Source organism: Eriocheir sinensis, chromosome 48, assembly GCF_024679095.1.
Source record: "Eriocheir sinensis breed Jianghai 21 chromosome 48, ASM2467909v1, whole genome shotgun sequence".
NCBI lineage: Eukaryota > Metazoa > Arthropoda > Malacostraca > Decapoda > Varunidae > Eriocheir > Eriocheir sinensis.
Genome location: NC_066556.1, coordinates 12336996 through 12348889, shown reverse-complemented (window position 1 = coordinate 12348889; position 11894 = coordinate 12336996).

The window sequence follows — 11894 nt, the reverse complement described above, 5'->3', positions numbered from 1 at the left end:
GGTAGTTTGAGGGATTGGAACGGTCACCCTTCTTTGGCACAGGCTGTACGAAGGCGTACTTCAAGCAGGAAGGAAAGGTAGATGTTGATAGGCAGAGAGTAAAGAGTTTGACCAGGCAGGGTGTCAGCACAGAAGCACAGTTTTTAAGGACAATAGGAAGCACTCAATCAGGTCCATAAGCCTTCTGAGAGTTGAGGCCAGAGAGGGCATTGAAGACATCATTCTTAAGAATCTTAATAACAGGCATGAAAGAGTCAGAGGGGGGATGAGTAGGAGGAATATGCCCAGAATCGTCCAGAGTGTTACAGAAAGTTTGAGAGAAGAGTTCAGCATTAGAGATAGATGAGACGGCAGTGCTGCCGTCAGGGTTAAGGAGAGGAGGGAAAGAGGAAGAAGTGAAATTGGAGGAGATATTTTTGGCTAAATGCCAGGAGTCTCTGGAAGAATTAGAGAAAGCAAGGTGTTGACATTTTCTATGGATGAAGGAGTTTTTGGTAAATCGGAGAATAGATTTGGCACGATTCCGGGAGGAAATGTAAAGATCATGGTTAGTGGGAGTTCGAAGGTTCTGGTACCTTTTGTGAGCTGCCTCTCTATCTTTGATAGCACGAGAACAAGCGTGATTAAACCAATGCTTTTTAGCATGGGGAGTAGAGAAAGTACGTGGAATGTATGCCTCCATTCCAGAGACAATCACCTCTGTGATGCGCTGAGGACACACAGAGGGTTCTCTCTCCTGGAAGTAGTAATCATTCCACGGGAAATCGGAAAAGTACATCCTCAGGTCGTCCCACCGAGCTGAAGCAAAATGCCAGTAGCATCGCCTCTTCGGTGGGTCCAGAGGATGTACAGGAGCGATAGGACAGGATACAGAAATAAGGTTGTGATCGGAGGAGCCCAACGGAGAGAACAGTTTGACAGAGTAAGTGGAAGGGTTAAAGGTAAGACCTCTTCCTTCTCTCACAACCTTATTTCTGTATCCTGTCCTATTGCTCCTGTACATCCTCATCCTCTTCGGTGGGTCCAGAGGATGTACAGGAGCGACAGGACAGGACACAGAAATAAGGTTGTGATCGGAGGAGCCCAACGGAGAGAACAGTTTGACAGAGTAAGTAGAATGGTTCAAGGTAAGGAAGAGGTACCACACACCATCAGAAGCAGAAAAGCATTCAGATTTAGGATCTGGGCTTAAAAAAGTGATGCGACGAAAACCAGCTGAGTACTAAGGAGTTGAAGGGAAAGTGCAAGAAAATGTGTACTCCATACTTCACTTAACTCTGATTTTCGTTTGTGTAATTTTACATTATTGTTACAATTTTATGCTAGTGTGATGCAGAATATTCTCAGGAAGATGATGGTGGTCTCAGTTTTTCGTAAAAATGAATGTTGGCGTCAGGAAACAGGGTGGAGTGAGGTGTAAAGTCGTCGGTTTGGACAGACAACGAGGATGGGGCGGAGCTTAATTAGGCTCGAGGAAGGGGCGGAGCTTATCGAGACGCCAGCCAATCATCGTCCAGAATAAGATGCGTTGAAATATTTATATTTATATTTTTTATTCACCGATAATTGCTTCATAGGTTATATAACAAAAAAATCCACATTTTATTTTATTTTATTGTAGTAGTTTATAGCATAAAAAAAACACCCAGGAGGTCCTTTTAAAAAAGGTCATTTCACGTTCTATGAGTGACGATACCTCTCTATACTTGCCTTGGGGAAGCCAAGCAATCAGGTAGAGACCCGAGAGGGGAGGCCAGCCAATCAGGTGCCGTAACAATTGCTGCTTAGGCGCCAGATGAACACTTGGTTTGAATAAACTATAGAGTAATAAATACTTAGGAAAATTAATTGTTTAACAAGTTCGCAACGTGTTGGCTTTCATACACTACTTCACCGTCAATTAGTTAGGGGTCCAATTCCACTTCTGATCGCCTTCCTGTTGTTTATATAACAGAAGATGGAATTCAGATTGTTTTTACGGTTGGTTGCAATGTTTTCTTCGTATCTATGCTTTGTCCGGCATACTAATTTTTTTGCTCGGCGCCTGGCTTCATGATAAAGTCTGATGTTTTTTGATGTGTTTTGCTCTTTCTTTAGCCTGTAGGGACAAATTTATCTACTTTTCCGAATGTTTAATTTCCCTATTAAACCAAGGTGGACTTTTATTAGTGTTACTTCGCTTCTCGCAAAACGGGACAAATGTGTTCTGCTGAGTGAGTAATTGATTTTAAAAGTTTAGGCAGGCTTCCTCTACGTTCCAGTTAGCTGATACTTGTATTACTGTTAGATTTTGTAGGATTTCTACGAAATATACTCTTTTGAAATTGGGTACCATTACATAATTTTAACCCACTGTTGTTTGAGCTCTAATGTCGAGAGAGAGAGAGAGAGAGAGAGAGAGAGAGAGAGAGAGAGAGAGAGAGAGAGAGAGAGAGAGAGAGAGAGAGAGAGCGATAGACAGACGGACAGACAGACAGACAGACAGACACAAGTGACTGGCAGACAGGCAGTCAGAGAAACAACCAGGCGAACAAATAAATAGCCAGATACAGTCAGACATACTGACAGGCAGACAGAGAGAGAGAGAGAGAGAGAGAGAGAGAGAGAGAGAGAGAGAGAGAGAGAGAGAGAGAGAGAGAGAGAGAGAGAGAGAGAGAGAGAGAGAGAGAGAGAGAGAGAGAGAGAGAGAGAGAGAGAGAGAGAGTCAAAGTTAGAAAGTTTCGTTTAGTCGGCCCAACATCTGTGGTCATATGCCGGATGAGAGACAGAAGGGGAAGGAATTATAGGAGAAGGGAACAGATCCCAGGAGATGGGACACAACCCCCAATTAATACTTGGTACCCATTCACTGCTGGGTGGACAGGGGCGTAGGGTATTGGAAAAGCCGCCCAAATTTGTCCACTCCGCCCGGGAATCGAACCCGGGCTCTCTCGGTTGTGTGACGAGTGTGATAACCACTGCACAACGAATCTCCCGGAGAGAGAGAGAGAGAGAGAGAGAGAGAGAGAGAGAGAGAGAGAGAGAGAGAGAGAATTTTGTAGCTGCGATGGTAAAAAAAGAGACCTTGAGATTGCATAGTGAAGTATAAGGTAACCTTGTGCAACGCGCACCTCTCTCTCTCTCTCTCTCTCTCTCTCTCTCTCTCTCTCTCTCTCTCTCTCTCTCTCTCTCTCTCTCTCTCTCTCTCTCTCTCTCTCTCTCTCTCTCTCCCTCTCTCTCTCTCTCTCTCTCTCTCTCTCTCTCTTTAAAATCATTTACTCACTCAGCAGGACACATTTGTCCCCTTGTGCGAGAAGCGAATTAACACTAATAAAAGCCCACCTTGGTTTAATAGCGAAATCAAACACTCAGTCAAGGAGAGAAAATTGTTTTACAGGTTAAAGAAAGAACAAAGCACGCCCGAAAACATTAGACTCTACAATGATGCCAGGCGACGAGTAAACAGATTAGTGCGTCAGGCAAAGCGTAGATATGAAGAAAATATTGCAGCCAACTGTAAAAATAATCCGAAATCCTTCTTCAGTTACATAAACAACAGAAAGGCAATCAGAAGTATAATTGGACCCTTAACAAACAGCGACGGTGCACTAGTGACTGACAGCCAACACGTTGCAAACCTATTAAACATTTACTTTTCCTCGGTGTTTAATAATAACAGTCCTCCCACCACTACCACCAACACCAGTACTAATGTAAATCCCGAGCATGCATTGCCTAACTTTGAAATAAAACCCGATGAAGTCCTTAAAGCCCTCAAATCACTTAAACAAATAAAAGTCCTGGACCTGACAAAGTTTATCCAACTCTGCTGAAAGAAACAAAGAGCGAAATACTCTCCTCCTCACAACCGTATACAATATGTCCTTGCGACAAGGCATCGTCCCTTCAGATTGGAAAAAAGGCTAACGTGACACCGATTTTTAAGAAAGGAGACAAAAAAATACCAGGTAATTACAGGCCCATTAGTCTAACTTCGGTTGTAGGTAAGCTACTTGAGGGCATAATTAGAGACAAAATTGTGAGTTATCTTGAAAGCCACTCATTAATTGGGGACTCACAACATGGCTTCCGAAACAAAAAGATCCTGCCTATCAAACCTATTAACCTTTTATAACGACCTCTTCACTGTTTATGACGTAACCAAATCATTGGACGTAGTCTATCTTGATTTCCAGAAAGCGTTTGATAAAGTCCCACATCATAATTTACTTTATAAATTAAAGCAAATAGGCATTGACAGTCAAGTAAACCAATGGATCGCGAATTGGTCGAGCAACAGACAACAAAGAGTTGTGATTGACGGATTTAACTCAGAGTGGGGGCCGGTCACTAGTGGCGTCCCTCAGGGCTCGGTTCTTGGCCCAGTGCTCTTCATTATTTATATCAACGATGTAGATGTTGGACTCAATAATCGCATTAGTAAATTTGCAGACAACACAAAGATTGGTAACTCGGTTCTCACTGACGAAGACAGGCAAAGCCTCCAAGAGGATTTGCACAAAATTTCAGCTTGGTCGGATAATTGGGAGATGCCCTTTAACGTAGACAAGTGCCAGGTCCTTCAAGTTGGAACAAAAAATAAGAAGTTCGATTACGAAATGCGCGGCGTTAAACTCACAAGCGTTGAATGCGTTAAGGACCTGGGGGTCAAAATCGCGTCAAACCTCAAATTCTCACATCAATGCATCGATGCATCAAATAAAGCGAACAGAATGTTGAGCTTCATTAAAAGAAACTTTTTATTCAAGAATAAAGATATAATACTTCCGCTCTACAATAGTTTAGTCAGACCCCACTTGGAATATGCGGTACAGTTTTGGTCTCCCCACCATGCAAAGGAAATTGCTAAACTAGAAGGTGTTCAGCGTCGAGCAACAAAAATTATCCCTTCCTTGCGCAACAAATCCTATGAAGAAAGGCTTTCCACCCTTAACATGTTCTCTCTTGAGAAACGTCGCCTGGAGGAAAACTGATCGAAAGTTTTAAAATAATTAATAGTTTCACAAATGTAGACAGAACAAAATTGTTTATGATCGATGACACTTAGCGAACGAGGAACAATGGCGTAAAACTCAAATGTAGACAAGTAAATTCAGACTGCACCAAATTTTTCTTCACCAACGTTGTAGTGTGAGAATGGAATAAGCTCCCACCGTCAGTGGTCCAGTGTAACACGATTGACTCCCATTAAAACAAGCTCGACCGTCACTTCCTTGAACATATTAACTAGAGTAGAAAAGCAACGTTTTGGAGCCTTCTAATTAATGTAAAATCACTTATGTTTAAGGACAGACCAGCTACTAGTCTGGAACATGGGGTCTGTGTGGTCTGATTTCCTATGTAATTCTCTCTCTCTCTCTCTCTCTCTCTCTCTCTCTCTCTCTCTCTCTCTCTCTCTCTCTCTCTCTCTCTCTCTCTCTCTCTCTCTCTCTCTCTCTCTCTCTGTCTCTGTCTGGGTCTCGGTCTCTCTCTCTGTCTGTGTGTCTGTGTGTCTGTCTGTCTGTCTGTCTGTCTGTCTCTGTCTGTCTCTGTCTGTCTCTGTCTGTCTCTCTGTCTGTCTCTCTGTCTGTCTCTGTCTCTGTCTCTCTCTCTGTCTCTCTGTCTCTGTCTCTCTGTCTCTGTCTCTCTGTCTCTGTCTCTCTCTGTCTCTCTCTGTCTCTCTCTGTCTCTCAAAATCTTAACTGAAACTTCCTTCCTCTCTCACTAAATCAGCTTCCTCGAGGTTGGGCGTTCTGTATCGTCTCCGCTAGTTCTTCTCCCCGCACAGTTGATATCCATTTACATGGGCCTTGTCCGCCCTCGTATAGAGTATGCATCTCACGTGTGAGGAGGGAGCTCCACTCACACAGCTTTCTTGGACAGAGTGGAGTTTAAGGCTCTTCGTCTCATCAGCTCTCCTCCTCTTACTGATAGTCTTCTACCTCTTAATTTCCGCCGCCAAGTTGCCTCTCTTTCTATCTTCTATCGATATTTTCAAGCTGATTGCTCTTCTGAACTTGCTAACTGCATGTCTCCCCCACTCCCGCGACCCCGCTGCACGAGACTTTCTACTCATGCTCATCCTTATACTGTCCAAACCCCTTATGCAAGAGTTAACCAGCATCTTCACACTTTCATCCCTCACGCTGGTAAACTCTGGAACAATCTTCCTTCATCTGTATTTCCTCCTGTCTACGACTTGAACTCTTTCAAGAGGAGGGTATCAGGACACCTCTCCTCCCGAAATTAACCTCTCCTTAGGACACCTCTTTGGATTCTTTGTTAGGAGCAGCGAGTAGCGGGCTTTTTTTTATTATTGTTTCCTTTTTTTGTGCCCTTGAGCTGTCTCCTTTGTTGTGAAAAAAAAAAGTAAACTATGGTAACCCGGTTTTTTACCCTGGGCTTGTGTCGGGTTAATGGGTGCCTTTATTTATGAATCTGTGATGGGAGATCCCACCACAGGCTCAAAAGGCCAACGGGACAGAGATGAGCTCTGCCACCACGTGCAGTTAAAGCATATGCTCCCAACTTTACCTTTAGCAGTCATTATAGTTAAGGTACATAAAATTCTCAAAACATCATGAAAGTTTTATGAACCTGAAAATGGCTGAGAATTACTGATCTAGAGAGAGAGAGAGAGAGAGAGAGAGAGAGAGAGAGAGAGAGAGAGAGAGAGAGAGAGAGAGAGAGAGAGAGAGAGAGAGAGAGAGAGAGAGAGAGAGAGAGAGAGAGAGAGAGAGAGAGAGAGAGAGAGAGAGAGAGAGAGAGAGAGAGAGAGAGAGAGAGAGAGAGAGAGAGAGAGAGAGAGAGAGAGAGAGAGAGAGAGAGAGAGAGAGAGAGAGAGAGAGAGAGAGAGAGGAGGGGCAACATCCATCCCTACAACTGCTCTACCTCGCTTGCTGAGGCTGGCGTCACGCTGGGTATTTTTCCTTCGACCGCGTTGGCTGTAGGCGTAACCCGCAACTCCAACTATTCTGTCACACACGACCGAGATCGGTTGCTCGTTTCCAAAACGAAAGTAAACCAGCCGCCCTGTATCAACGTGGCGCCGACTGAAGTAAGGGGTACTGCAGCTTGTACTGCTGTAACTCAAGTTATGGATTCGTTGCTACAGTTAAATGAAAGGAAGAAGCTGTTGTGGGTACTATCATGACTTCAGAGACGGGAGGACAGGAGTGTTTACCCAAACCTCGTCAGGGAAGTGAGCTGTTTTCATCAAATGGAAAAAGAAGTGCTTTTTATTATCTATTGGAAATGGCAATCATGAACCATTTATTTCTTTTTAAATCCTTTTTGGCGAAGTTTTCATGTGTGTTGTCCATAGAGTTCCTACCTTCATGGTGTGGTCCCACAGCACGGGGTGTTCTCTGCCAATCCACTTTTCGATTCTCTGGATAGGCTCCTCACCCACTACCATCGTCTGTTTGTTTACATACAGCCGCGTGATTGCTCGTGCCTACAACGGTTTTCCATCCGTATGGACAACCAACAAGTCGCTACCGGTTGGTTATACCCGCAACTGCGATTGCGCCTAGCTCCAACGGTTGGAGAATAAACGAACAGTGTGATGCCAGTACGTCAAGTCCTATTTACCTTAAGGTCCTGTCCCCTTATTAAAGGGGTAAATCTTGAAGACGAAGACCTTAAGTTAGAGAGGGAGCACACTAATCAATAGGGAGCAGGGTGCGAACCAGTTCAGAGTGATCCCACGCACAGAATAATAGGCATGTTACAATACTATTGATTACTGAAAATGGTGGTTATCTATCTCGTTTATATTACAATAGAAATGAAAAAAGGATTCATTAAAATCTAAAAGATATATCACTAGAAGAAAATATTGACAATATTTATTCTTTTATGTACTATCGATGAAGGCAAGTATTATATATACAGAATATCGAGGTTACGATGTTTACATTTTAACTTGGCTGGAGTAGGTAGGAAGACACCTACCGAACGGGCGCAAGCCACTCCCGGTGAGGTATATATGGGAGGTGAGAAGGGAGCTGAAGCCCTCCAAAGACCCTTCCCATGTCCTCACTAACCGTTTCCCTATTGTCTCACCAACACCGGAGAGTAGTTCAGCATGCTCTCTAAAGACAGATCCTCTCTTTATCCACACCACACTACATTCACATAACATATACACCTTTTTCCAAAATTCAAAATTCAAAATGGCTCAATTAAGCAATGCCTCAGGTCCCCGCCTGGGGGACCACAAATTCCCCAGGAGGACTCCCTTCTGGCTGCCGACCCGAGAGGTGTCTTGATAACTCCTCGAACCTCTTTCTTCTCAATTTCTGCAACATTCGCGGTCTTCGCTCTAATTTTCATTCTGTGGAACATCATCTCTCCTCCTCTAAACCTCACCTTCTCTTCCTTACCGAAACACAGGTTTCTGAGGCTACTGACAGCAATCTCTACTCTGTTCCTCCTACTATCTCTATCCTAAATTTCAATCCAAAGCTGGATGTTGCGCCTACGTGCGCAACGACATCACTGCTCTCGTGCCCACGACCTTGACTCTTCTGAATTTTCCACCATCTGGTTAAGACTTCACTGTCATTCTATTACTAAATACATCTGTGCTGTTTATCTCTCACCTAACTCTACCAACTATGTAAAATTCTTTGACTATTTGAATTCTAAAGTGGAGCACATCTTGACCCACTCTCCCTTCGCTGAAATCTCCATCCTAGGAGATTTCAATGTTCACCACCAGCTTTGGCTTTCATCCTCTTTCACTGACCATCCTGGTGAACAAGCCTACAACTTTGCTATCCTCAACGACCTAGAGCAGTTGGTCCAGCACCCTACACGTATTCCTGACCGTCTTGGAGATCGGCCCAACATTCTAGACCTCTTCCTTACCTCAAACCCTTCTGCTTATTGTGTCAAATTGTTCTCTCCGTTGGGCTCCTCCGATCACAATCTTATTTCTGCATCCTGTCCTATCGCTCCTGTACATCCTCTGGACCCACCGAAGAGGCGATGCTTCTGGCATTTTGCTTCAGCTCGGTGGGACGACCTGAGGATGTACTTTTCCGATTTCCCGTGGAATGATTATTGCTTCCAGGATAGAGACCCCTCTGTGTGTGCTCAGCGCATCACAGAGGTGATTGTCTCTGGAATGGAGGCATACATTCCTCGTTCTTTCTCTACTCCTCACGCTAAAAAGCCTTGGTTTAATCACGCTTGTTCTCGTGCTGTCAATGATAGAGAGGTAGCTCACAAAAGATACCAGAGCCTTCAAACTAATGCTAATTATGAACTTTACATTTCTGCCCGAAATCGTGCCAAATCTATTCTCCGACTAACCAAAAATTCTTTCATTAATAGAAAATGTCAAAACCTTGCTTTCTCTAACTCTTCCCGTGACTTCTGGCATCTAGCCAAAAACATCTCCTCCAACTTCACTTCTTCATCTTTCCCTCCACTCCTCAGTCCTGACGGCAACACTGCCGTCTCATCTATCTCTAAGGCTGAACTCTCTCTCAAACTTTTTCTAAAAACTCCACTCTGGACGATTCTGGGCATATTCCTCCTACTCATCCCCCTCTGACTCCTTTATGCCTGTTATAAAGATTCTTCAAAATGATGTTTTCTATGCCCTCTCTGGCCTCAATCCTCAGAAGGCTTATGGACCTGATGGAGTGCCTCCTATTGTCCTTAAAACTGTGCCTCCGTGCTGTCACCCTGCCTGGTCAAACTCTTTCGCCTCTGCCTGTCAACATCTACCTTTCCTTCTTGCTGGAAGTATGCCTTCACACAGCCTGTACCTAAGAAGGGTGACCGCTCCAATCCCTCAAACTACCGTCCTATTGCTTTACTTTCTTGTCTATCTAAAGCTTTTGAATCAATCCTTAACCGTAAGATTCAAAAGCACCTTTCCACTTCTGACCTTCTATCTGATCGCCAGTATGGGTTCCGCAAGGGGCGTTCTACTGGTGATCTCCTAGCCTTCTTAACTGACTCTTGGTCATCCTCTCTTAGCCGTTTCGGTGAAACTTTTGCTATTGCGCTGGACATATCAAAAGCTTTTGATAGGGTCTGGCACAAATCTTTGCTTTCTAAACTACCCTCCTACGGTTTCTATCCTTCTCTGTACCTTTATCTCCAGTTTCCTTTCTGACCGTTCTATTTCTGCCGTGGTAGACGGTCACTGTTCTTCCCTAAATCTATTAACAGTGGTGTCCCACAGGGTTCTGTCCTATCTCCCACTATTTTCTGTTGTTCATTGATGATCTTCTTTCCAAAACGAACTGTCCTATCCATTCCTACGCCGATGATTCCACTCTGCATTATTCAACTTCTTTTAATAGAAGACCCACCCTTCAGGAACTTAACGACTCAAGGCTGGAGGCTGCAGAACGCAGCCTCAGGCCTTACTATTATTTCCGATTGGGGCAAGAAGAACCTGGTGTCCTTCAACGCCTCAAAACACAGTTTCTCCACCTATCCACTCGACACAATCTTCCAAACAACTATCCCCTATTCTTTGACAACACCCAGCTATCACCTTCCTCAACACTAAACATCCTCGGTCTATCCTTAACTCAAAATCTCAACTGGAAACTTCATATCTCATCTCTTACTAAATCAGCTTCCTCGAGGCTGGGCGTTCTGTACCGTCTCCGCCAGTTCTTCTCCCCTGCACAGTTGCTGTCCATATACAGGGCCTTGTCCGCCCTCGTATGGAGTATGCATCTCATGTGTGGGGGCTCCACCACACAGCTCTTCTGGACAGAGTGGAGGCAAAGGCTCTTCGTCTCATCAGCTCTCCTCCTCATACTGATAGTCTTCTACCTCTTAAATTCCGCCGCAATGTTGCCTCTCTTTCTATCTTCTATCGATATTTCCACGCTGACTGCTCTTCTGAACTTGCTAACTGCATGCCTCCCCCCCTCCCGCGGCCCCGCTGCACTCGACTTTCTACTCATGCTCATCCCTATACTGTCCAAACCCCTTATGCAAGAGTTAACCAGCATCTTCACTCTTTCATCCCTCACGCTGGTAAACTCTGGAACAATTTTCCTTCATCTGTATTTCCTCCTGCCTACGACTTGAACTCTTTCAAGAGGAGGGTATCAGGACACCTCTCCTCCCGAGACTGACTTATCTTTCGGCCACCTCTTTGGATTCTTTTTAGGAGCAGCGAGTAGCGGGCTTTTTTTTTTTTTATTAATGTTTACTTTTTTGTGCCCTTGACAGCACGAGAACAAGCGTGATTAAACCAAGGCTTTTTAGCGTGAGGAGTAGAGAAAGAACGAGGAATGTATGCCTCCATTCCAGAGACAATCACCTCTGTGATGCGCTGAGCACACACAGAGGGGTCTCTATCCTGGAAGCAATAATCATTCCACGGGAAATCGGAAAAGTACATCCTCAGGTCGTCCCACCGAGCTGAAGCAAAATGCCAGAAGCATCGCCTCTTCGGTGGGTCCAGAGGATGTACAGGAGCGATAGGACAGGATGCAGAAATAAGATTGTGATCGGAGGAGCCCAACGGAGAGAACAGTTTGACAGAATAAGCAGAAGGGTTTGAGGTAAGGAAGAGGTCTAGAATGTTGGGCCGATCTCCAAGACGGTCAGGAATACGTGTAGGGTGCTGGACCAACTGCTCTAGGTCGTTGAGGATAGCAAAGTTGTAGGCTTGTTCACCAGGATGGTCAGTGAAAGAGGATGAAAGCCAAAGCTGGTGGTGAACATTGAAATCTCCTAGGATGGAGATTTCAGCGAAGGGAGAGTGGGTCAAGATGTGCTCCACTTTAGAATTCAAATAGTCAAAGAATTTTACATAGTGCTGCTCTTAATTTGCATTGTTGATAAACTTGACCATCATAGGCACTGCGCTGTTCTTATAGCGGTCAGTCCGTGCCCGTATCGGGGCAATAATGTTGTGGTGTAGCATT